This window comes from Macrobrachium nipponense, chromosome 4, assembly GCF_015104395.2.
Source record: "Macrobrachium nipponense isolate FS-2020 chromosome 4, ASM1510439v2, whole genome shotgun sequence".
Taxonomy (NCBI): domain Eukaryota; kingdom Metazoa; phylum Arthropoda; class Malacostraca; order Decapoda; family Palaemonidae; genus Macrobrachium; species Macrobrachium nipponense.
The window spans coordinates 137,657,438-137,682,402 of NC_061100.1; the positions used below are offsets into that span (position 1 = coordinate 137,657,438).

General features: G+C 35.5%; 1 pseudogene; it reads left to right on the top strand.

The window, feature by feature from the left end:
• Positions 1-15,747: 15,747 nt before the first annotated feature.
• Positions 15,748-24,965, top strand: part of LOC135211217 (multiple inositol polyphosphate phosphatase 1-like) — a 64,626-nt pseudogene continuing 55,408 nt past the window's right edge.

Below are 24,965 nucleotides of genomic sequence, written 5' to 3' on the forward strand. Positions count from 1 at the left end.
CTCTTACACTACTTTTTTCTCTCTCTCTGCCTTACGTATGTTTCAAAATTTCACACTACTTGAACATGTTATCTTTAAATATGGGAATCTAAACACAAAAATATACATTTCACAACATTATTCACAGTTTCTGTCCAACTTTAAGGGTTGAACTTTCAATATCTGCTACCTAAGCCATTGCAGTTTCACTACTATTTTCAGGAATACTCGGATTACTTGGAGTGTCTTCAGGAACAACAGATTCTTCATCTTCTTGGGAAATTCACTCTTGGTCAGCTCCATGGGAGACATCACTCCCCTGGATCAATTGTTCAAAGATCCTTCACTTGATCCTTCTTGGGTGTGCAAATCCTCAGTTTCTTCACCAACAATCGTAATCCTCCTTATACTCCTGGTAGTTTCTCTAACTCTACCGTAGGACTAATCCTCAATGGTTTGTCTGTCACTACAGGACAAGTAACAAATGGAACACCACTAACATCATTTCCCAACAGAACATGTACACCTTCTACAGCCAGCGAGTCCTTCACAGCAAATTCAACATTCCCTGTCACCAGTTCACAGGACAGGCGTAAGCGGCATATAGGAGTTACTTCCTCTCCTCCTATACCCTTCAAAATAACTGAATCTCCAGTAAGATTCTTCTCCAACGATGGGTGAGCACCGCGTAACACCACAGTATGGTTACTCCTTGTATCACGTAAAATCTAAACTGCTCAGACACTCACTGGTTGAAGTTACATTTCCAGTGGTTGCTAACACTCAGCTTGTTTAGTTTCAGTTTTCCCTGTAGTCTGATTCTTCCCCATATTGTTCTTAACAGTCTGTTTCACCTGGTCACCTCTTACTACTTGACCAACAGGCTTTGACCACTGATAATTCTGATAACACTCCTGACTGAAGTGTCCTGCTCTTCCACACTTGAAGCAGACATTATACACAGTTTCTGAGGGGAATTAATTGTATTACCAAAACCATAATTGCATTATGAAACTCACATTATAAGTTATAAGATATATCATATACATATATATATATATATATATATATATATATATATATATATATATATATATATATATATATATATATATATATTCTTACGCTGTTGCTTTTTGCAATGCATATCTCCTCTCAGTAACCATGAAATGTTGTAAAAGTGTTTGCAATATTTTCATAGTCAGTATTATTTTTTGCTTAGAGTTAATATGTTCAGTAATGTGTGTTCAGAATTCGCAAAAAGAATGCAATTATAAGTTAGGAATAACGTAGAATGTGATCAGAGAGAGAAACTGGCATTGTCCGTTGAAGCAGGAAATTGCTGTCGTCACTCGAGATAAGAGAACCCGAGTCTGTTTTGTTTTGGAAACATGTCAATCATGTATGTCCGATCGGTAGCAAACCAGTATTGTTCGTTCGTCTTACATGTAAAACCATGTGAAGATTGCATCATCTTTCGTAAAATCATTCTAAAGCATTCTATATAAGAAAAGTGACGTCACTTAGTCTTTGCTTTTAATTTAAATAATTATTCCTTTCATTTTAAGAGACTTTTATTGTCTTAAATCATGTAATAATAAATATTTATGATTGCAATCCCACTTTCTCTCTATTATTGTTTTGAAAGAGAATTTTTTAGATAATAGCAGTGTCTCGTTGCCCAACCATCTTGGGGACCGAGATTTCTTGCCCAGTTTCCATACTACCATACTGGTTGCTGGTCCTCTCTCTCTCTCTCTCTCTCTCTCTCTCTCTCTCTCTCTCTCTCTCTCTCTTCTGTACGAGAGAATTTTTATTTCACATTGACGTAAAGATTTTATACCTAGTGGTCGGTCACTCATAAATTTTAGATTTGGTATTTCTTAGATTTATTTGATATTGCTGAGTGCTTATTTGTGGAATCTGAACAGACGTTGTAAAAGTGTGTGTAACAGGCGCCTCGTGTATAAGTGTTTATTGGTGATTTCGAAAAAGGCCTTATAAAATTGGTATACCAAGGTAAGAGTTTTAATAAGTTCAGTGAACTAAACTTAAACATCAAGGTACTTGAAACACTAAAAGTACTTACGTTATTCCAAAGGAAATTTTTACCATTTTTTCACATTTTGGTGTTGGTGAATTTCTTTATTCTTCTTCTTCTTTTTTTGCATTTATTCATTTTTCTGATTAAAGTGTTTTTATATATATATATATATATATAATATATATATATATATATATATATATATATATATGTGTGTGTGTGTGTGTGTGTGTTTGTTTGTGTGTGTGTGTATAAGTCATATCACATTTCCGTGATTCATATACATATATATATATATATATACCCTCTATATATATATAGATATATATATATTATATAATAATATATATATATATATTATATCTATATATATATTATACTATACTATATATATCAACTGTGTGATTAATGCTTTCTTAGTGTTTTTGCAATTTTGATATTTTCCACATTTGTTTAATTAACTTAATTGTTTTCGTTAATTAATCATTACAAATTTAATTAAGTTTAACTCTTGCATTTACTTAGAATTCTTTTCAAGTTTTTGTTGTTTAACACTTGTGAAATAATTTTCAAATTTTAATTGTCACTTAACACTTTGAATTTTACTTGAATAATTTGATTTCTTGATTTTTGCAATAAGTTAATTTTGATTTTATTTTACTTAATAATTAATTCAAGAATTAATTAAACTTTGTGTTGTTTTCAAGTAATAGTAAATTTTAGTTTAATAATAAATTTTTGTATTTAAGATTTTTATGAGTTTTCTTTTTTTCACCAGTATATTTAATTTTGTTTAGGTTGAAATATAGAGTGGTAATTGAACTGTTTTCCTTCAATTTTATTGAAGTGAGTTAGAACCAAGGAAATACTTAGACTTTTAAAAGTTGTTGATGGAGTGATGCCCGTTAATTAATCTAATTACCTATAAGTTTACCTCACACCTGTTTTAATGAACTTAGTCTGATTTATAAGTTTTTAAGGGATCACTGTTGCCTTTATAGTATTCAGTCGTATTTTGTCTGTGATGAAGGTTCGGGTGTCTGGCTGTTGTGAGGTAACTGTTATATATATATATATAGAATATATATATAGATATATATATATAATAATATATATATATATTATATATATATATCCATATATATATATATATATCATATATATATATATATATATATATACTAATATATATATATGTTTAATATGAGAAATCTAACCTTTGACTCTTCTCAAAAATATGCCTTGTGTGAACATACCTATGCTGACTAAGGGGGCACGAAAGCTATGAACAGAAAAGAGTAGGAACCTTCATAGAAACACTAAAATTACAATTCAAAAGATTGAATATAAACATAATTTGTCCACCAAAACAATATAATTGCTATAATGTTATCAGAAGATATAATCTACAGGAGCACCGTCTGGCTCCGTGGCACCTGAGAAGTTAACACTAATATTCGCAAAAGCAAAACAAAGGAACCATGTAATTATACGAAATACTCTATTCATAAATCTTTCGAGATTACGTTAATGCAATGAGTATTACTGCAAGTGCAGGAGAGCGTACTAATATCACTTGTTTCACAAGGAATTCACAGTTATTAAACTCATATGGTTCTCTGACGAAGATAGGAATATTAAGGAATGGGAATATGAGAAAACAGTTGAAACAGGGAATGAGTACTAGGAACAGTAAGTGAAGAGCCGACAGGACAACTTCCACTTTCACTTACCTTGGTCCGTGGATAAGACAGGCGTAGTTGGCGGGAGGATGTGGGTCGCTTGCAGAGCTCCACCAAGGAATCTACCAGAAAGACGCTTCTCATCAGACAGAGTCCTACAGGCACTTCAAGGACCAGCACTTTGGTCAAGTCATCAAGGTGGATGTCTAGACAGAGTCCAGTCTACAGGCAGAGCAGCTGTAGAGGGGGCTTGCTAGGTACAGCATCAAGACACAGGGCAGAAATAGCAGCGGGCCAAGTTGTCAGGTGTAACACCACTTCAGCAGGACATACTACTGCGGGAGTAGACTAGGGCAATGTGCAAATTGTAGGCCAGGTCAAGCCATATTTATACCTGGTCATGAAGAATCTGGCTTCATCTGGTTCAGGCAGGATTGATCTCCTTGGGTCCTTTCATCTTCACTGCTAATCCTCGCAACTACCTGAAAAGGGTCATTGGACTAGGGCAGAGGAAGGGTGGAAGAGGATTCGGTCAGGCGGTGGTCATACAGGTGAGGGAAAAGGGCCAGATAAAAAGGCTTAGGGTCAGGTCAGTCAGATCTCACGTGTGAACTCTCGCAACTTGGAGGGCAACTATCTGTTAATAGCTTCTGTCAAATTAGTTTGGGAACCATAATACAAAAGAAAACAATGGAAAAGCGGACTTTGGTCCCTGAAGTGCAGGTGACCCTTGTTGCGATTTGGCATATGGCCGGTAGCTGGGTCTGTTGAGAAGATGATAGGCTATAAATCTTGTTTGATACATCGTTAAAATGAAATTGAAAATGTTTTCCACCTTTGCTTCATTGTTGGAGAACAAAAGGGAAGAGGTTGTGTAAAATATTCTCTCAGCTATCTAAACGGTCAAAACAAAAAAGGGGTCACTTGCACTGGATTCTGACATGAAGTATTTTACTCTAGTTCCTTTGATTATTCTCATATTCAAATTCTCCCTTATGCTTAAGGTTCTCTTACTTTACTCCCTTAGTTATTCGTTTAAGTTTTCGAGTTTGGTCGAGAGAGAGAGAAAAAAAAGTGCACTCGTAACAATATATAGTATATAGTTATACATATATTAAATATATATATATATATTATATATATATATATATATATAAAACAATATATATATATATATATATATATACATAAATGTATATATAATGTATATATATATACATATATATATACATATAGATATATATATATATATATATATAAATATTTGAAATTACTCAACAGGACCTCATTGAAACTGGGTTGTATCTAGCGGAGATATTTATTCAAAAATGTTACAAGCTTTCCAGGACTAACAGTCCTCATTGTTAAGTATCCGTAGAATGACCAGACATGTAGTCCAGCTGTATTTATATCTGTATGAGGAGAGGATTAAAGTCTTTATTCCTGTGAAGAGCATTTCTTCGGCGAAAGCTGCAAATCATGCAGAGAACGAAGCAAAGAACACATACAAAACATAAGGTGCTATAATCAGACGTCGACAATCGCCAAGCACTGTTGGAAAAAAGACCAAAAGATAGTTTGGGAAAATTCGAATTTTTCTACAGGAACACAAACATGACGGCTAGACTGATTGTAGAGAATGGCTTCATAACATGGGCAAACAATGTATGGAGGCAACCATGGATTTGAAGACAGCCTATCAAGTACAATGATACACTCTACAATAGAAAAGAAACCCAAAAACACAAGAAACCAATCGGATTACGAACACCTTGAAGGATCGGCTGGCAGAGAAAGGCCAAGGTCACGTGGGCGGAGCCACACAGGAGAAGGTCGGTAATAACAGATATAAATACAGCTGGGCTACTTGTGAATAAATTTGTCCAGTCATTCTCCGGATATGGGAGCGCCTCAGCGGCGTGGTTGGTATGGTAATAGCGTCCCACCTCGGTGGTCGCGGGTTCGATTCTCGGCCATTCCATTGAGGAGTGAGAGATGTGTATTTCTGGTGATAGAAGTTCACTCTCGACGTGGTTCGGAAGTCACGTAAAGCCGTTGGTCCCGTTGCTGAATAACCACTGGTTCCATGCAACGTAAAAGCACCATATAAACAAATCATTCTCCGGATACTTGTTATTCCTGTAAAGCTTGTAACTTTTTAAGATAAATATCTCCGCTAGATAGCAATCAGTTTCAATGAGGTATGTAAGTGATATTAAATATATAATTTGCTATGGCTTTGTTTAGTGCAGTCAGAGAATACGAACTGCTAATTTTAGCTAAACACCGAAAACCCGAAAAGGAATATGAAAAAATAAAATTTTGCAAGATAACTAATAATTATCCAGAGGATGCTGGTAATTTTTTAGATTTTACCAAATTAACAAAAGAACCTTATATTTTCATCAATAATTATGAGTAAGAACGTTATACCATGAACTACGTAAATGTTCTGTGTGACTTCCGTAGACTTTAAAGTCAAGGCTTGCACTAGTCTATAAAGGTAGTACGTATAGCACACGTAGGTAATTAGGAGTGTTTGCAGAGGGTTCGGGGAAAGGAGGTCAAATAGCCCAGACTGATCTGTACATGGGAACTAAAATATGGCTTTCTGTGTAACTGATAAAATCATGTAACACTTCTATAAATAATAAAAGAAAAGTGATAATTTAGATATATGAAATATAATAAATAAATATATTTTTTTGTTTCAGAATGTTATGAACTTTGCTTGCATCAAGAATTTTCCCGTGTGGTCCGAATAAAGATTTTCTGGACATTAACTTAACAATATAAGAGAAAATTCTAATGCGGTTTTCCGAACAAACTACATCAATCAAGAATAAATTCCTTTTGAAGAAACAGGAACGTTATCTTCTCAGTCCTTCCTATCCGCATCCATTAAGTCCTAATCATAACTTTCTTGTGTTAAAGCAACATCAGTCATGGTATGTCTCGTGTAAAACTCTCAGACGCAAAAGTAGTATAATGTGAATTATTAAGCACTCGAGTTATTATTAAGACTTTGTGTGTACGGAATATAAGATTTAGCTTTATTTACCTTTTTCTGGATATCTTCTCTGTTGCATTAGCCAAAATAGATTCCGCTCTACAGAAGGTTTATTCAGACGTCAGCCATATCATATGTCAGTTACACAATAAACTTTTTCATTTTTCAAACATGCAAAAATCGTTATCTTTCAGAATTGAAATTTTTGCATTGCCACTGCACAGATGACAGAATTTGAATGCAGTGCTATTATATGCTCGACTGAAGCACTTTGATGAAGTTACATAATGTGTCAGTGTGCATTTCCTTTTAACTGGTTATCTGCTTGTTAAAAGCTGTTCACATATTGGCAAAATATGTGATTAATATTATTATTTTACATGGTTTCTCTTAGATTTGTTCAGTACATTTTAAAAGAACATTATACAGAACATTCGCTTAATTTTTCCGTGTTTTAAACTATCTCACAATCAGTCACCTAAGTGACAGAAACATAAATTCATTAAATGTAACAATTCAAAGAAACATCAATGCTTTTTAGGAACTATATTTCAGTGTATGCATACCTATCCAACTCAACGGATGTCCGTATCATGGGGTTCATCTCATTTAAATTGCTTGTGTTGGCGTACAGTGAACCATTATAGAAAGATGGGTTAAAGATTTAGTGCAATCTGCTCGTTTCTAGAATGATGACTTGGCTCACGAACATACGAACAAGCACGTCGGTAAGTAAACAATTTTTTTTGTGTGTGTGTGTGTGTGCATGTAATTTGCTAAAGCACATTCACGCGTATGCGTGTAAGGTGTGCACAATATTCCCAACACTTTCAATCAAGTGTTGATATCTAATGCTATTGTAGCTGATTTGCAAAGCTTAAGGGTTCTTTATGACTTAACGAACGTTCACCTGAGGTGATATAGGAATGCATACAGAGATCTTAACATGTATGTGTATATCACTTAATTTTAAAGTAACACAGTCCGATGAAGAGGACTTATTTGATGGAACATTCTGGACATTTGAACACTTTTATTCTTCCGGAATATAATAATTAAGCTCTCATATACTGATTAGCCATAAACTCCCAGAAGCCATTAGAACCCGATGTACTCCCAAATGGACTCAGATAATAGCATCAACGTGTCAGTGAGGGAATTCGTTAAAGGATTTTCCTGATAAATTCTGTGCACGCGTGTTTCAGCTAACGAAGAGGTCGAGAATTTGAATACCACTTTGCTATACATTTACTTGATCGTGTGCATTTCTCTTTATGTAAACAGTGGACTGTGGCGTGCTAAAAGAAATAAATACATATGGAGAGAAACAGATATTGTACAGATGGACTAATGATCAAGAGATCTCTGTAATATACATTTCCGAGCAAACAGGCCATTTATCTCAGGCTAACCTCGATCCTTTAATAAATCAGTTGATATTGGAAAGTGCGTTCCTGCGAGTAATTCCGAATGAAGTAGTGTTAGGAGACCATTATATTATTTTATAAGCTAAAAATGAACCTTCAATTCGATGAGAGCAAATTAACTGATACGTGATAATTTTAGAAAATAGTATTATTTATTGTCCGTTGCTGGGGATGGGGGAACAGAGTGATATGGGCCGAGTGGCATGCCCCCAAGGAGGGTGCCCTAGCCGGGCAACACCCGTGGTAGAGAATGGCTTTGGTGATTCAGCTTAAACTTGGGTTACCTGCGGAAATGACTACAGACTTATTTCCACGGATGTAAGCCTGTTTACAGACCAATGGACCAGTGCAGAATTCCGGTTACTTCTAAAACATCCACAAAACATTACCAGCGGGATAAGTATGATATTCTGACAATTTTTAGTTTTATTTTGTGATGTGAAATATTTCTTAAAACTTCAATAAAGTCCTCTCTCTCTCTCTCTCTCTCTCTCTCTCTCTCTCTCTCTCTCTCTCTCTCTCTCTCTCTCTCTCTCCTGAAGTCTGTGGCAACCTTCCAGAGAACAAAATTGCTATGAACAGAAACAGGAGGAGCATATCAGTTGTCAACCTTTCGTTTCCTTATCCCACCATTCACTCTTTTATCTTTTATTCCCTGTCCCTCCTATTTTATATATCCCTCAACATACTCCTTCCATCTCTCTCAGTTCTAACCCACTTGCTATCCATTTACTTCTCGTTTATTTTTTACTTCCTAGTTATTCAAGGCAGTTACCGTGATTAGACGTTCCATCTGTATCATATAGTAAATCATATCATTTAGTGTTATTAATCAACATAATCTGATCATTTCAAAGCAGGGGAAGTGGGGAAATGAAAAGTTTAGAAATTCAACACTTGAAAATCGAGATCAATAAATACCGTACAAGGGAAAGCAATAAATACCGCACAAGGGAAAGTAACCAACAGAAATAACCTGGCTAACAGTATAAATAATTTTATACGGCGATGTATTTCCCCAGACGACCAAGGTAAAGTGGTACAACGTTCTCTTTGACTGGGATTCAATCTTTTTATCGTCCTCTTGTGATGACTTTGGTTTAAAACATTGCTTATCATTTTTCCTTTTGTACTTTATACATCAGTCTAATAACCTTGCTGCTTCTTGAAATGTTGGTTTTGATGTCAAGTCGCAGGTTTTGAATAAAAAAAGTCAATGGGTCCATTAGTCCATTGTACTTATGCAAAGTCCTTTTTTATGTGATAAAGTTGTAGTTCACATGGACTGTTCCCCCTTTGTAAGCATGTTCAATACAGTAATATGCCTTTTGTCGTATTGACCAATTGTGTTACTTCATGTTTGACATCACTTGCTTTAACTGTTTCCCATCGCCTAAGATTACAATTTGAGTTAATTTGAGACATAGTTGTTTGTACATCGTGGTATCTTTGCTGCTTAAAGAACTGTCAGTTGTCATATTTTCTTCTCAGTATTGTTTAGGTTCATGTGGGTTGAGAAGACTTCATGAACACTGGTAAACTGGTCTTTGGTAGCTTTTGTGGATTCTTTCGTTCATTTTATTTTCTTAGCCACACCCATTCATTGTCATACGAATTCATATTTTAGAATACTTAGAATTTCACTATCAGCTATGTATACATCTGTGTGAGTTCTAGCTGTAGGATCTGGATGGTTCTCGTTTTTTTCCGATTTTTTTGGGGGGCGGAAGAAGTTCAAAATCTTGAGGAATGTTCACAATTTTTTTCATTGTTTTGTTACCTTTTGTCTACTGCCATGTCAGAACATTCTAGCGTAAGGATGTAAGCCATGCCGTCGACTGAGACACAATTAAATTCGTAAATTCGTAAATACTCCGCACTGTCTAAAGTTGATGGGTAAGGTCAAGATTTTCCTATTTTTACAGGATAACAACCCTCAGAGGATTTTCACAAAATAGGTTAGAATTTGAAAACAACAAATTCTCTTCTCTTTATCATTACTATGCTGAAAGTGGAACTACCTTCCCCATCTCATTGAGGAGTCAGGGAGCCAAATGAGTTCAAATAAGCTGCGCCACTGGCTAACTGTGGTGACATTATGGCCACTTCGTTGATAATCACATATTTCGAAGACCACCATACATCTATGCCTTCAGGAGAGAGAGAGAGAGAGAGAGAGAGAGAGAGAGAGAGAGAGAGAGAGATATGAACGCGTTGCGTTAGACCTCTGTTTACTTATTCATTGAGCTCGAGACCTGCAGAGGGTTCCAGCCTCCTCCTGAAATACTAGCCATCGCCACCCCCCAAATTTTTTTTTATCTGTTCTTGCAAACATGGTTATGACGACTTTCATTTTCGAATGCCTTCTTCCACTAATTCACATATTATCTGTTCTTCTCTTATCCTTCAGACACAGATTTAACTGGCTCGTGTCTAAAAGCAACTTTAGCCAAGCCAGTTATTCTTTGATTATCTGCATATCTTAATAAGATTCACTCTCATCTTATCATCAAAATTAATCACAAGCTGTTACTCCTTACGTTCTCAATCCTTTTTCAGATGCTATGCTATTCATTCTGTGGACGCCTTTCAGGTTCCATATGCACCGATCACCTTTTTCCCCACAACTTTGAAAAATCTCAGAACTGTTTTATAACAAACACTTGAGAAGGAGGGGAGATGATGGGTCGCGTGTTACAGAAGAGGACATGGAAATAGAAGTGCTAGGGACACGAAGGAGAGGAGAGCCTAAGACAAGACGGAGAGAATGCGTTCGACAAGACTTATGAGGCAGCGGAAAAGACAGGGGGAGGACCCAAGATGAAAACACATGGAAAAGGATTTCTGAAAACAGCTCGGGTGAACGTGAGCGCGCGTGCGTGTGTTTGAAGGAATATCGGGCAATATTGAAGGGGTTATCGGCAAACATTTCCCGAGTGATAGCAATTATTCTTGAATTCTATTCCATTCACATGCTGATAGTAATCATTTCTGAGGTTTGTATTCTTTACCTGTAGATGGCAATTGTTCTTTAATTTAGTCTCATTTTGCTGTTGGTGGAGCAACTATTCTCGAACATTCTCTCATTTGCCTCTTCGTAGCAATTAATCCTGAACATTGTCTCATTTACCTCTTCATAGCAATTAATCCTGAACATTGTCTCATTTACCTCTTCATAGCAATTAATCCTGAACATTGTCTCATTTACCTCTTCATAGCAATTCATCCTGAACATTGTCTCATTTAATCCTGAACATTGTCTCAATTTACCTTTTTCATAGCAATTAATCCTGCACAAATGGTCTCATTTTGCCTCCTTCATAGCGAGTTAATCCTGAAACACTTGTCTCATTTGGCCTTCTTCAATAGCAAAGTTACAATCCTGAACATTGTCTCAAGTTTACCCTTCTTCATAAGCAATTAAATCCTGACATTGTCTCCATTATTTACCGTCATTTTCAATAGCAATTAATCCTGAACATTGTCTCATTTGCCTCTTCATAGCAATTAATCCTGAACATTGTCTCATTTAATCCTGAACATTGTCTCATTTACCTCTTCATAGCAATTAATCCTGAACATTGTCTCATTTATCCTGAACATTGTCTCATTTCCCTCTTCATTTTAAGCAATTATCCTGAACATTGGTCTCATTTGACCTCTTCATAGCAATTCAATCCTGAAGTACATTGGTCTCATTTATCCATTTGAAACCACCATTGGCTCATTACCTCTGTCATAGCAATTAATCCTGAACAATTGTCTCTTTACCTCCTTCATATCGATTAATCCTGATTTCAATTGTCTCCATGAATGCCTCTTCATTAGCATTAATCCTGAACATTGTCTCATTTACCTCTTCATAGCAATTAATCCTGAACATTTGTCTCAATTTAAACCTCTCATTAGCAATTAAGCCTTACCTTGCCTCATTTACCTCTTCATAGCAATTAAGCCTGAACATTGTTCATTTAATATCCTGAAAAACATTGTATCGGTTACCTCTTCATAGCAATTAATCCTGAACATTGTCTCATTTAATCCTGAACATTGTCTCATTTACCTCTTCATAGCAATTAATCCTGAACATTGTCTCATTTACCTCTTCATAGCAATTAATCCTGAACATTGTCTCATTTACCTCTTCATAGCAATTAATCCTGAAACATGTCTCCAAATACCTTCTCATAGTCATTAGAATTAATCCTGAACATTGTCTCATTTGCCTCTTCATAGCAATTAATCCTGAACATTGTCTCATTTAATCCTGAACATTGTCTCATTTACCTCTTCATAGCAATTAATCCTGAACATTGTCTCATTTACCTCTTCATAGCAATTAATCCTGAACATTGTCTCATTTAACTTCATAGCATTAATCCAAGAACATTGTCTCATTTGCTCTTCTAGCAATTAATCCTGAACATTGCTCATTCATCAATAGCATTGTCTCATTACCTCTTCATAGCAATTAATCCTGAACATTGTCTCATATTGTCTCATTTGCATCAATATCATTGTCTCATTGCTCTTCATAGCAATACTGAACATTGTCTCATTTGCCTCTTCATAGCAATTAATCCTGAACATTGTCTCATTTGCCTCTTCATAGCAATTAATCCTGAACATTGTCTCATTTACCTCTTCATAGCAATTAATCCTGAACATTGTCTCATTTACCTGTTGATGGCACTTATTCTTTGATTTAGTCTTATTTACCTGATGATATCAATCATTCTTGAACCCTGTCTCTATGCCATGCTTCTCAAGTTCAAACTAAAGACGCAGATCCCACTCAAAGGAAAAAAGCTGAAAGAAAACTAATATTCCAAATACAAATAACAGTCCATAATCCCGAAAAAGTTAAGTATATCTTAGTTTTACCAGACCACTGAGCTGATTAACAGCTCTCCTAGGGCTGGGCCGAAGGATTAGATATTTTTACGTGGCCAGGAACCAATTGGTTACCTAGCAACGGGACCTACAGCTTATTGTGGGATCCGAACCACACTTATTCGAGAAATTAATTTCTATCACCAGAAATAAATTCCTCTGATTCCGCGTTGGCCGAGCCGGGATTCGAATTTCAGACCACCGTATTAGCAGCCGAGCGCGAAAACCACTCCTCCACCATAATCCTGAACTGCAATTTCTATGCATACCGTAATGCAAGTTTCCGCTTTTGCTTTTCATTCCCATCACACAGCAAAAGTTACACGCAAGCAGTAGAGGGCCTTAGAAATGATCTCAAGCAGTTATCATACCCTCTGAATAAAATGATAAAATAAAATGTCTGTCGTTGTTCAGCACATCTGGTAGCTCCCACAACAATCATCCGCTTGACAAAACTGGGTCTGAATCTTGAGAATAAAGCTGCCCTCGTTTGTGGATGTGGGAATATGTCTGCATTCACGCGTAAATCATGCGCTCATTATGTCAACAAAACGTGCACCAAACTTCGGAGGTATAAATTCTTATCTAAGACAAAATAAGGGTATTTTTCCTTTTATTGTGTTTATAGCTCATCGTTACGCGTATAAATAAACGTGGTTACTGTCTGTTATTTGCTTGTGGGTAGATTGACTCAATAGTACTCAGTACTGTATTTGCAAAGTAGTCTCTCTTTTTTTGTACTTTCCGTAGAATTATATACGTCCAGTATATAAAATGTATGTGTATATTAGACTTGTATTTTTATCTATATATCTGAATTTTTATCTCCAACTATCTGTGCATATATATATATATATATATATATATATATATATTATATATATATAGTGGTGTGTGTGTGTGTGTGTGTGTGTGTGGGTATGTGTGTGTATTTATTTATATAGTACACACATATACATACATGCACACATATACACAGATATATTATATTATATATTAAGATGAAAAATAGCCACTTTCTTTATACATCATGTCTCAACGATTCCCATAAGCCATGTGCAATTATACGTACGCATAAAAAAAGGATAGCTGATTATATGCCATCTTGTTTTTTGCATCAGTGGCTTATTTATCATTCTGGACACATGTCAGCATGTCAATTGTTAATTTTCACGGCAAATCGGCGTCGTCAGTGGAAGATCGAGTTTGAGCCAATATGAGTAGCAATCACGTGAACAATAGTATCAACTACAACTACTTTGTCTGTATAAAAAAAATTCTCTTAACAGGTGTTTGTCAAGGTCTGTATCGCGTATATCTACAAGACTTGACTAGAGAGCCACATACCAGTATACAGAGCAAGACCTTAAAAAGAATGAGGTATTTGTGTCGTGTATATGTACAGATCTGTGTGTTTGCCGAGATAACACACTAATTAACGATAATGGTCTGTTTTGACGGCCTTATCGTCTCCTGAATCACCTCATTATGGGTGCGAGAAGCTACGATAACTTCGTCATTTATAGTGCGCTGAACACTTATTCCGAAGGCGATTTCTTCTTGCTCCCACGTAAACTTTTCTTCGGACTTTTCAAGATTTTGCTCTCCAAATTTTTCACAGTCCTTCAACACTGCGTTGATTTTTCGTTCACAGAGAGAGAGAGAGAGAGAGAGAGAGAGAGAGAGAGAGAGAGAGAGAGAGAGAGAGAGAGACGATGACGGTGTCACATAATCAGGAAACGGAAACGCGAGACAAATAGAAGCTGTTGGACACATTCACCATTCAAACGGAAAAAATGGCCGCACTCAGCGAACTATTAAAACTTCTGAATTCTGTAATATTTTTCGTAAAATCCGAGATTTGAAAATTCACAAGGAACCTCTCCTTCCACATCAGGATTCGACATTGGGTTAGGAGGATGAGTCATCGCTATAACTAAAACACTACCACGAATAATAACACTATATTGGAACTCATACGTTCAAATTATAAACGTCGAATTCAGATATACTAGGGAGCTCGTAAGTTATTAGTTCATTGCTCGTGGTCATTAGAATTCATGAAACAATATGGATGGTTGCTGTTTGGGAAGAGAAACCATGAAATGAGACTTGTTTTCTTTCTTTTTCCTAGAGTGTGAGGGCGGTGATATAGATCGCTATGTACTTGGGATGCGGGGAAATGAGGCAATATTTTTTGTTAGCTCTAGACGAGAGAGGTGGATAGGGAGGGGAGGAAGGGTGAGGGGGCTGATAAAGGTAACGTGATTGTAAAGCGGATATGTGAGATAAAATCTGCAAAACGTGCCTGATTTAGAACTGCAATTTCATGCAAGTCTATGTGTTCCCTTCAGGCGAAGATGAGGGAGTGTATACGATAAATTTTTGTCCTACAACGAGAAATAGATTGAAATGTCTTTATGACATTATCTCTTTTTCCATCTCACACTGCAGTGGATTATAAAAAATAAAGCTATTCTTTCAGAAGCATGTGAATTGTTGATTCAGTAAACTACACCAACAACAACAAACAACAACACGGAACAAGCAGCTAACCCCGACAGGATACAAGAGACAGGATATAGCCGCACAGGGTATCCGCATAAGTAACTATTGGTGTTTTTCTGAACCATATGAAAAGGACGGTGAACAACCGTGACCAGGAGATACACCTGGGCAGACAAAAAAAAAAAAAAAAAAAAAAGCAATTTGAAACGCCTACCTGTTATACAACACACGTCCTTTACAAGAGATAAGTTCCCGCCATCTGTCGGACTGGAGGCCTTCTATCTAGGGCGGATTTATTGTCAGTCTGCGCTTAGCAGCAGTGGTGAGCAGCAGGTGCCCTTCGTCCAGGGACAAATCCAAAGGTAAGTACGCGTGGTAGTGACGCACTTGCTAAACCTTGTGTTGTAACACTCCTTTACTTAATTTAAACACTTTTATTCTGTTTATATTAAGTGTTTGTCTCTGGACGATGAATTGACAGTGAAGTAAATAGATTTTCATAAAAGACTTCTTCCAGATAGTTGTGAAAAAGGTTGCCAGTAATACTATTATAATGATAGTTAATCTAAGGTAATAGAGTTACGTTTGTCATATTCCATCGTACATTATTGATCATTTTCATAACCAATGGCAGCACGCAGTGTGCTTTCAAAACTTCTGAAATATTTTTCGGTTGTTTACCACTAAAACCTCGAAATCCTTCTACATTGGATTTAAAAAGAGAGGGCATTAATCATTGTTTTTATCAGTACTGTCTCACGTTTAGTTTAGAAACATTGCCAGTTCAGGATCAGCCTTGCTACTACCATTGTTATTATTATTAGTATGACTAATACATTTGCTATTTTCACTGCTTGTTGTATGTATGTATGTATATAAGTGTGTGTATAATGCCTTAATATGCTATAATATATATATATATATATATAATATATATATATATATATATATATATGTATATATATATATATATATATATATATATATATGTATATATATATATATATATATATTATTATATATATATTTATGTATATATGTATGTGTGTGTATATAATGGCCTAACAATAAAGAAATATTCTTGTGTATAAAAACCAAAACGGTGAAACCCAATTTAGGTTCTCACCGATAATCGCAAAAACGTTACTGATTTTTCAACAGATGGAAGTGGCTTTGCTGCTGAGATTATTCGCCTATGTATCGGTGTGGCAGTTTCAGTCATCAACGGCTGATCAGGACTTCGACGGGGATCTTTATTGTCTCGCCGAAGATCCTGATCCTTATGTGAAGTTCTCCTCGAAGACTCCTTACATTTTCTCAAGAGGAAGTTTCAGCCCTGAGGCGCTTGTTCCTGAAGGTTCGGTTTTTCAGTATTGTTTAAATATATTGTAGTACAAATATATATATATATATATATAATATATATTATATATATATACATATATACCACATAATTACTATATGTGTGTGTATATTAATATATGTATATGTATACATATAAATATATATATGTGTGTGTGTGTGTAGATAACCACAGGAAAGGTAAAAATTATAGACCAGGTACCAAGCGTTTTCGTGTATCGGTTACACTTCTTTGTACCCTGAAGAAGTGTACGTAATACACGAAAGCGCTTGGTACCTGGTCTTTCATTTTTACCTTTCCTGTGGTTATCTACATATTTGTCCCCTGCAGTTTGGTGATTTGTTACTGAGATATATATACATATATATATATATATATATATATATATATATATATATATATACACATATATATATATATATATATATATATATATATATATATATATACAGGGTGTCCATAAAGTCTTTCCCGGATTTCAGACCTTTATTACACACAAACCATGTTAGGTAGAGGTATAAGGTTTTATTCAATTTCAACAACAAGTTTTTTTATTACATTACTAATAAATTTCAACATGTGTCCCCTTTCTGCCCGGAGTACGTCTAAGGGAAATTCTATCTCACGCCAAGTATTCTCCAACGTCCCCATAGTTACCATTGCTAAAGCTGCTGTTATCCTTGTTTTTAACGTCTCAACATTAGGTACTGGTATACTGTACACTTTATCCTTGATATAACCCCATAAGAAAAAATCAAGAAGGGTAATGTCTGGCGAACGTGGTGGCCATTGTGTTGGGCCATCTCTCCGTCAATTAGCGATTGTCGTTTTGGAGCTTTTTCTTTGCCCACCCAGGGACTCCAGGATAAAATTAGTCCCAATCCCGGGAATTCCCGGGATTTTCAATTGCCTAAAATTGCTCATTATACATTGTTTCTCTATCATGTTTTTGATGTGCTTAACATGACTAGATATTCAGAAATATTGACCATCTAATTCCACCTAATGTTTAATTCCAGTATACAGTTTGTTTCTCATATATAATTATATATGTATATTAATATATTATATATATATTTATATATATATATATATATATATATATATATATATATATATATATATATATATGACTTTTTCGTGTGATTACCGTCCCAAATGTGCAAATAAAGCATTAGGTAAAGAAAGAATATGTTCCTCTTGAAAACTTGTACGTGAATATTTTGTCACGGTTTTATATCCCTGTCCTCTATAGATTTAGCTACTGCGAGAAACTGGTAACACGGGAGCAGACGCTTTACTTTACCTCCACGAATTTATTTGACAGGCCTTATCTTGCATAATGTGTTGCAACTTGCAATTTTGCAACTAGCAAGATGCTGTCGATGGGAAAATACAATTTACTGAAAATATAAAATATTTTATAAATATCAAAACATTGACATAATCTAGACATCTATCATTATTATCATACAAATAATGACAGAAATTGTATGTATGTACAGTATATATATATATATATATATATATATATATATATATATATATATATATATATATATATATATATATATATAGTATATATATATATATATATATATATATATATATATATATATATAATCAGAACAATTCCACAACCATTTGACCCTATTTTTGTACTTGATCTAATCCCGGAATTTCCCGGGATGTGCAAAAATATCCCGGGATTATTAAACCTTGAAAATTGCCCGGGATCCCGGGATCCCGGGATCCTGGCAAACAAACCCCACGAGTCCCTATCCAGCAGTTGGGGAAGGTTGCATCCAGAAAGTTACGAACAGTAAGTACCCTTGGCTGAAACTCTTCTAATTGAAGTGTAGCGTAATGCTCCAGCATGCCCAGATAAACAACTGCTGATGTGGAGGGTTCAGCAAAGAAAAAAGGTCCAATAATCCAGCAATTACACCATTTCTGCTATTCTTAACTCAGCTGGGGGATAGAGTGATCACAGTGGCATCTGTAGGCAAACAAAAGAAACTTTAGTAATTGCTCAACATAATATGAAAGTATTACGGTCATATCCACAATGATTTTAAAGTTATTAATTTTATTAATCAGGGAATGACTTTATGGACACCCTGTATATATACATTGCATATGTACGTTGATATAATACATGCACTTATTTACGACATAGAATATACTTGTTTCCTTATTTATAAGAAACAGAGTATGGCATTTATATAGTTATCTAAAATGCACGAATACACTGTTTGTACGTTGATTAACATGCAGCCGATCATGCATTTGTCCCATATTTGTGTCGTATATGATTTTGATAATATACGACACAAATATGAACTGTTTATTGTCCTATTATCCACTCTTTTAAATTATTTTTCACCACCCTGGGTCATCCTTTGGTATCTTGAAGGATGTTCTTTTATTTCTGTTAATTCGATCAGTATGCTAGTTATTTATTTGATTAAGAATAAAATCATCGTTGTTATTTTCTTCTAGAATATAGAGAGTATGTCCAGTGTTATAAAGCAGCGAAATATTTGTAATATTTCTCACTACTTATTTCGATAACCAAAGGTTGTGAGGCCGTGCAAGCCTGGCATATTTGTCGTCATGGCACCCGATATGCTGGCGACGGTGACATCTTACAATTTGAGACGGAACTCCCACGCCTGCGAAAGCTTATTATCAAAGCCAGTGAGGCCGGGAAAGGTCAGTGACTTCGGGTAAACAGAGAAAATGTTAAGATTTTCGATATTAGGAGTTTTTTTTTTTTCTTTTCTTTTTTTAAGTGGGTTTAGCAACACCCCGTCGGATCTCTTTTTGATAATCATTGTACCACATTTACCTCCCTCTTTCAAACGCTCTCTCTCTCTCTCTCTCTCTCTCTCTCTCTCTCTCTCTCTCTCTCTCTCTCTCTTTTCTTTTATATAAAGGTATTTCCATCCCAAAACCTCTTCCACCTCATCTATACAGTAATTAATTTTGACTGGCCTATAGTCCTTAATGTTCTTAATTTTCTGGACTTAACCAATAAAACATGATTCGTCTTTTCAACTTGTTAACTTTCACCACATCTAAACATCTCTGCATTCCTCAACCTTCCAGTCCTTCGTACTTCACATATAATGTAAATGCAGTTAGCCTCAGCAGTTTCATTCATTTCTTTTTCCTTAGGATTTTACATCTATACTTCAGTTCCATAACAGAGAGCTGGCTCAATAATTCCTATGGCTGTCGTAGATCCTCCTCCTCTATTCTATTTTGTTTGCAGCCTTTCACCTTATTTGCTTCACCGGTTCTAGGACTCACTTATTCTCACATCCTATCATCACCCATTCCATGTGCTTCTAATTACATTTAGGATTCGATGAATATCCGAAAATTTTGTGTTCATTGCACGGCCTTTCTTACGTGATAAAGGGCCCAGTATGTGGCGTATGATTGCATTTTACAGGTGAACTGTGCCCCGAAGATGTGTCGAATCTGCAGAATTGGTCTTTGGGTGCTTTAAACGTCTCCTGGGCATCAATCCTCGCCCCAGAGGGAGAACAGGAATTGCAAGAACTTGCTGCGAGGTATAAGTTGGCCTTACCAGCTCTCTTAGATTATTCGTTTTCCAACGAATCATTCAAGGTTTGTATGGCTAGAGACAGTGTTCATCCAGATAACCAGTAATCACCTTCGTTTTAAGAAACCATGAAATATATAGAAATCACAATGTGCATATTACAAATTGGTACATTTATTTATGAAGCACAGATGGCTCTGAGTGTCTATAAGCCTATTAGGTATGAATATTCAAATAACCTTATACTTATCAAATATGCTTATGAAAAGTTGAGAATCAAAGCTTTGTAAATAAAATTTAACCTCTTATACAAATCAGTCAGTTTCGTTTACAGTGCATGCATAGTTTAGAGACCACGTGCAAATGCCTGACTGACTTGATAGGTGTCTTCTGTTTCCTTCAGTTTCGTCATACGGCCTCTCAGAGGACAAAGGCCAGTGCCAGGGCTTATGCCAGAGGACTTTTTGGGAAGGCTGGGGATACAATTTACATGCCGGAACCTCTTGATCCAGATCCAGTCATCAAGGTCAGTTGGTTGTCCGAGTGAAAAGAGGCATTATAATATGTAGTACAGAGTAGGAATGGAATAATGTCAGTGTATTGGCTTTAAAGGTCATTAGCTGCGGTTTCACTGTTTGAAATTCAGTGCAGTAAATTATACATTCTATAAATGAATCGGTAACTATGGAATATTCTATTTCTGCGCAGGGAAATGGTGTCTCCAGTGCACCTTACATGGCGAATTGTAGACTTACTAAAGGGTGTTTACAGTTTTCCTTCAACCCCCAGCTGCACCTACTTTTTAGCTTTTTATTTCCATTCCTGCTTCTTTTCTTCAAACTTGCAGTCTAAAGCCCCAAACTATTCATTCTTAGCGCATCTTTGGGAGTTTTCTCCAGTTCCACACGGCAGTCTGTACTCTGGTTACAAAAGGTTGAGACTCGAGTGATTAGCACTGCTGCCATATTTTCTTAAAACCGTTCAAACTTTTCAGGAATGAGGATGGAACGGAGATCAAAACATTATACTTATATTGGACATTGTACATTTTTCGAGTGTTTGTGCAAAATTTAATTAGGGATTTATTATATATTAATATATCATATATATAACATACATATATATATACCTTTTATATATGTTTTTTTATACGTAAGCATACATACACATGGCATATATTACTTTAAAACGAAGTCACCTGTGAATAAAAGCAAAAGCTGGTTAATCCCACTCTCGGGATTAACCTTAACCTTGAGGAGGTTAATCCTGAAAATTTACCTTTTTGGATTAGGATTAAATACCTCCTTTGGCAAGATGGGAAACGTGACAACGCCGCTAATTGCGGGAAAGTCTCAACCTTTTGTAGCAAGAGTTATAGAAGAGGTTGGGATTTCTCACGCCTACCCTTGTCTCCCTGCTCCGCAAATAACTGCACATGACAATGAAGAGCAACTTTTCCCAAATCTTAAGTTCTGGCAGACACATCTTAACAACACAGTGAAAGTATAAACTATTATAGAGTGAAGTCCTGATGTGACAAATTAGTTTGTCTGATAGAATTTGTTATTCTGTATAAATACGTCCTCTTTATTTTTAACTTAATTTGCTGTTTTGCTAATTCCTTGTATGGTTGTATGCATTCTTAAAGTGAATGCTCTATCTAGAAAAACTTTAATATTAAATCAGTGGTAAGACAATGTATAGAGTGATGAAGACATGTGATAAAAAGAGAAGTTGTTAATTCATAACCGAAACTATCTTCTTTTTTGGTGTGGCTCCAGTTTTATGACCTCTGCAGTAAATATATAAAGGAAGTTGATGATAACCCAGAGGCTACAATTGAGGCAAAGATGTTTCGAGAAGGTCCCGAGGTCGCAAAGGTTGTTGAAGAAGCCACAAGACGTCTGGGAATCAATATTACATTCGGTAAGAAACGAAATTAATTTTTGCTGTGAAGGTTCCACGCAAATCCAAAATATTCAGTGAATATGTATTTCTTTCTCTTATTAACCTCTTGGGCTAGTGATTCTTTATTCGTTGTCGCACTCCTCAAAATGTTTATTTAAGAACGTCAGTTCAAAGTGATTTTCATCAGGAACCAAAACTACGTTTGGATGTTTATAGGTGATACTGAAACCATGTACGATGCATGCCGCTATTACAAGGCTTGGGATCCCGCTGCTTTGTCCCCGTGGTGTGCTGCCTTCACTCCTGAAAATCTCAAGGTAAACGGCTTGAATTCAGCTACAGTATTGTCAGAATTTTCAGCTCAGACTTCATCATTACACTTTAAGTTAAAAACATTTTTATCTAAGGCCAAGAACGAGGTCAAGTGGTTCCATTGGATTAGATAATTATCATCACGGAATTGTTTACTTTAAAAGTTTCTATTGTTTTGAAGTAGATTTCAGGAGCTTGAAAATATAAAAATTAAAGAGAAAATAAATTTAAATGGCAAAAAATAAATTTTGGTAAGTATTTCTCAAATGTCATGTGTGTTTTAACAGGTGGTCTATTGAAAGTAAAAGAGTAGGATTACGTGAAACTGAGACGTTTTACACGATCTGCCTAAATTCATTGCTGTTTACCCTCTTTGAAAAGATTGTTTACGCTTTTCAAGTAGAAATATGGCTTAAAATGTCACTCAAACTTCATTAAAAGACCGTTTGTAAACATTTACTTTTAGTATGTCACAAGCTTTGGTTATTTTAAAATTGACTGAATGAGAGGTTTTCGGTCACGGGATTTGGTCAATGTTTTTCATACATATCAGAAAATGCTGCCTTTTTCTCTTTCCCGGTGCCAAAAATAATTCGCTAATAGCCCGCATATAGCGAAAAGCCATTCCCTTACTCATAAAAGCGAAATGAATGGATTTTCATTTGAAAATGTGAAACCGAAAAAAATCTGAGCAATCATACATTCAGGTTTTCATCAGGTTCAAAGCAAATCGCTCAGATTATCTGTATAGGAAGGGAAATTTCTATCCTCTTTTCGATTTCCTAATTTTCTTAAGAGCTTAATTACTTGAAAGGAAATTAAACACAATAGCTTTTTCTTGTCTGTTTCAGTTAGTACTGCCAGTTAGGCCAGTTTATCTCTCTCTCTATATATATATACATATACATATACATATACATATATATATCTCAGTCGATGCAAGGTGAAAGACAATCCTTTATTCCCATTATATGTACTTTTATTGTCGCGACGATTAAAGACATAAAAGTCCCATTATCAAGCTAAAAAAAAAAGATAAAACAAAAGTTAAAATCACAAACTCGGAATACATATTAAAAGTTTAAAAAGTTTACAAATATAAAAAACAAGTACAAGAGTAGGGAGGAGTCAATCCCATAAGGTGCTGAAAGCACAGACCGAGTGACAATTCGGGCCGGGTCTGCTTCGACTTGAACTCACGAGAGATACAGAGGTGTTGATGGAGACTGGGAGTTTAACTGCGGAACGAGTTGTTTAATGAAAAGTGATTCTAAAATAGCTAAATGCTGTTCGTTAGGGGATTGGCCTATAATTTTAAAATCTTTGTATTTCAAGTCATGTTTACATTTCTTTGTATGCTCGCGTATACATGAAAACTCAGGATTAGTTAATTTGACACCTGTTCTATAACTAACGCCTCGATGAGAGTCTAATCTCACTTTGAGTAACCTCCGTGTGGAGCCGACGTACTTCCCTAGATTACATCTAGGGCAATTAAATAGATATACGACTCCTGAGGTCATCAGTGGATTGAGTTTCTCCTTGTGTTTAAACAGAGATCTGATATTCATTGGGTTGCAAGGTATTAGTTTTAATTCAATTGCAGGAAAAAAACTTTCTATTGACAGTTTCAATTCATGGTAGAAATTTTTGTTATGAATAAATGGGACACTTGCAAACAATCGTAATTTTGGCACTGTTGGCATTTTAATTTTAGGATGGAAGATATTGTTCAAGAATTTGTACAGGTGTTTATAAAAAAGTTTCGATGGAAAGCAATTGTCAATGAAATATTGATGGAGATAGGTTATTTCATTGTGAAAATGATTCCAGTTAGACGTTATGTTAAAACCCCTATGAAAGAGGGTAGACATGGAGTTTAGTTTAAAATTATAAAAACAGTTGCTATAAAAATTCGATCCCAGGCCGGTAAACGTTTCCTTTCTAAAAACCGTGGTGTTAAAATGATCATCATATCTAAAAACGGTTACATCCAAAAATGGCAGTTTATTTTCCTTTTCATATTCAATTGTAAAATTAATGTTAGAATGTATTTCATTGGCATAATCAAGAAATTTGTCAGCCTGATCTTTATCTCTGAACAATAAGAAGGTATCATCCACACACCTATTATAAAATAATGGATGGTAGGACAAAGGGCAGTTGTCCAGTATGCGTTCCTCCAGGGAGCACATAAAAATGTTTGCAAAGGTGGGACCCAAAGGGGATCCCATCGCCATAACATCAACCTGAATGTAGGCTTTG